Source organism: Bison bison, unplaced genomic scaffold (genome assembly GCF_000754665.1).
Source record: "Bison bison bison isolate TAMUID 2011002044 unplaced genomic scaffold, Bison_UMD1.0 scf7180017864183, whole genome shotgun sequence".
Classification (NCBI taxonomy): domain Eukaryota; kingdom Metazoa; phylum Chordata; class Mammalia; order Artiodactyla; family Bovidae; genus Bison; species Bison bison.
The window spans coordinates 1,479,275-1,482,370 of NW_011494755.1; positions in this window are offsets into that span (position 1 = coordinate 1,479,275).

Sequence of the window (3,096 nt, forward strand, 5' to 3'; positions counted from 1 at the left end):
GGTCAAACTTCCCAGTCTCTTTGACCATTTCCTAACTTCTTGGGAATTAGAACTACTAAACTATCTGTCAGATCATAGACTTTCAAGGGACTTGTGATCTATGCTGTTACTGTGTACTGTTTGTTACTTAGGTCCCAAACTTGGATTGGTAGTCAGGAAGCACCTAGCCTCACTAGGAGTTGAAAGATCGGAAGCTAGATAGAGCTCTAGCTCCAAGAGCATCTCTGAGGTTAAAGGTTACTCAGATTGGAAGTGCAATGAGTTTTTTCCTTTCATAACACTAGCTCTTAGTGGACAAGAGGAGGCTTTCCAGTGGCTTTTGTCCCAACTCCTTAGATATTCTTTCTGTGGAATCTGTGGGAATAAACTGGAAGGACTGGCCCTAATAACTCGGGGACAAAAATCACTTTTTCCTCACTGGCCAGCCCTTCACAATCTCTTTTGCTATTGCTTATACTGGTGTGGTGATGCTTGGAAGGAACATTTCAATTTTATGTTTGTACCGGTCTTATTGTGGTCAGGAATATACTCAGGGCCATGCACAGGCACTCAGGTGACAAAGTTCCCCCCAGCAGTCCTAGCTTGGGAGACATTCTAGAAGGCTACTCTGATTGCACCCTGGGTGGCATCAGAGGCAACCAAGGTTTTAATGGTGAGGAACTGGACATCACTCTGTGATGCCATCAGGTCTACCCCTGGTGCATCTCCACCCCATCTCGGTGGTAGAACTGGGAGGGATGAGTATGGTGACTGCATCAGTAAGGGACAGACTAAGTCTGACTAGGGAAGGAAAGCTTTGGTGTAAAGTCTGTCTACCCCCCCATCTAGAGCAGGGAAGGACACCTCCGATAGAAAGATAGTGCTTGTCTCTTTTTTTTTTCTTTCTTACAGATGGCGGCAAACAATTCCAGCCTCACACTTTTGAACTGTATCCTGAAAAACTAGGATAGATTTGATCCTCAAAGCTTAAAGAAGGCACTCCTGATCTTCTGTGATACTGAATGGCCATAGTATCCTTTGGAAGACAGGGAATGCTGACCTGTTAAAGGATCTCAATTATTACTGTTTTACAATTAGGCCAGTTCTGTAGAAAACAAGGGAAATGGGTAGAAGTAGCATATGTGTTGCCTTTTTTCTCTCTTGGAGGTATGCCAGACTTATGTCCTAAGGGTATAGATTTGGATGTGAAACCTTCAACTCCCTCCTGTCCTCTTACTTTGCCCCTGTACTCGGGGCTCCAAACTGAGCAAACTGAAAGTCAGAGAAACCCCCCAAGAAGGGTTGCCTTGGTCTCCATAAAAACCCAAACTGAGATTCAAACTGCCCAAGTAGAGGTCCAAAAAACTCCTGAATCAGTACGACCTCAGACAATCGAAGTAAGAGAAGCTCAGACAGCAAAAACTAAGGGTGAAATATAGGATGAGATGGAGGACAGGCAACAAAGAGATAAAGAAAAGCAGGTTTCTCCAATCTATCCCTGGGATTGTATGTGCAGAGTAGCCAGAGAGGCTGAGGAATAGCCACACAAGCTGTTCCCTCTTCATGAAGCACCCACCAGGAGAAATAATCAGTCTATGAGAGTTAATAAAACTTTTTCTTATCAAGAAATACAAAGAATCAAGGAGGATCTGGGAGACTATTTAGAGGATGCAGAAAAATATATTAGAGCTTTTAAAGGTGTTACTCTGCTTTATGACCTTACTTGGAAGGATGTGTTGTATATCTTGGGACAAAAACTGACTCACAACTCAGAAAGCCAAGTTTGGGGGAAACCTGTTGCTTATGGAGATGAATGGCTTGGTAATGAATCAGTAGGGAAGAGGGAGGATGAATAGCCACCCTCCCCACTGGGAATCAGGTGGTCCCAACTGTAGAACTAGACTGGGAGCAAAATACAGCTAAAGGAAGAAGGGATGAGAGTCATTTTGTCAGATGTATTCTTGAAGGACTCAAGCAAGCACGTGCTAAAACTTTAAACTATGCCAAACTGGCAAACATAGAACAGGAGGAGAAGGAAGCTCCTGGTAAATTCCTAGACAGACTGAGAGAAGTCCTTAGCAGATTCACTGAGATTGATCCTGAAAGTGAAGAGTGAAGAGTGATCTTAAAAGATAGATTTCTCATTCAGTCAGCTCCAGATATCCGCTGTAAGCTATTAAAACAGGCATATGGACCAAATCAGTCTTTAGATAATCTGTTCCAACTGGCTAGAACAGTCTATTATGGTAGGGAATATGAGGAAAAGAAAGAAAGGCAGAAAAAGACAAGGGAACAGGCGGAAACCCCTGCAATGGCTGTAAGAACCGTTCTTAAACAGCCTGAGAAAAATGCCCAGAGGTGAAAAGGGATGGGGCTGTTATTACTGTGGAAAGGAAGGACACCTCAAGCAGGATTGCCCTCAGGCATCTAAGCCACCCCCAGCTCCATGTCTGGTCTTCAAGGGACCACAATGGAGGAGAGACTGCCCCCAGAGGCATAGGTTTCAGAAGTCAAACTCTCAAGACAATCAGGACTGAAGGTGCCCGGGGGTCCCCACACAGGTTCCCATACTAATTACACCTGAGGAACCCTGGGTATTAATAACTGTGAGGGGCCAAACCATCTATTTCCTTTTAGATACTGTGGCAACTTACTCTGTGCTTACTGAAGCCCCTGGCCCACTTTCTTCCTGATCCGCTTCCATAGTGGGACTGTCTGGACAAGCCAAAAGGTATTACTTCAGTTGTTCTTTGAGCTGTAACTGGGACTCTGTGCTATTTTCACATGAGTTTCTGATCATGCCAGAGTCTCCCTTACCCCTTTTGGGGAGGGATATACTGAGGAAGGTCCATGCCTCTGTTTTCATGAATATGGAGCCCTCCCTTTCTCTCCCTTTAACAAAATGTAAACCCCAGAGTGTGGGTTGATGGAAAATCTGTGGGTCAAGCACAAAATGCTATTCCTGTAGTTGTCAAGCTCAAAGACTGGCACTTAACCCCACATAAGAAGCAGTAGCCACTGAAACCTGAGGTTAAGGATGGGTTAAAACCCATCATTGAGAATTTAAAGGAGCAGGGATGGGAATAAAGTAGCTGAAGGTAATCAGCTGGCTGACTG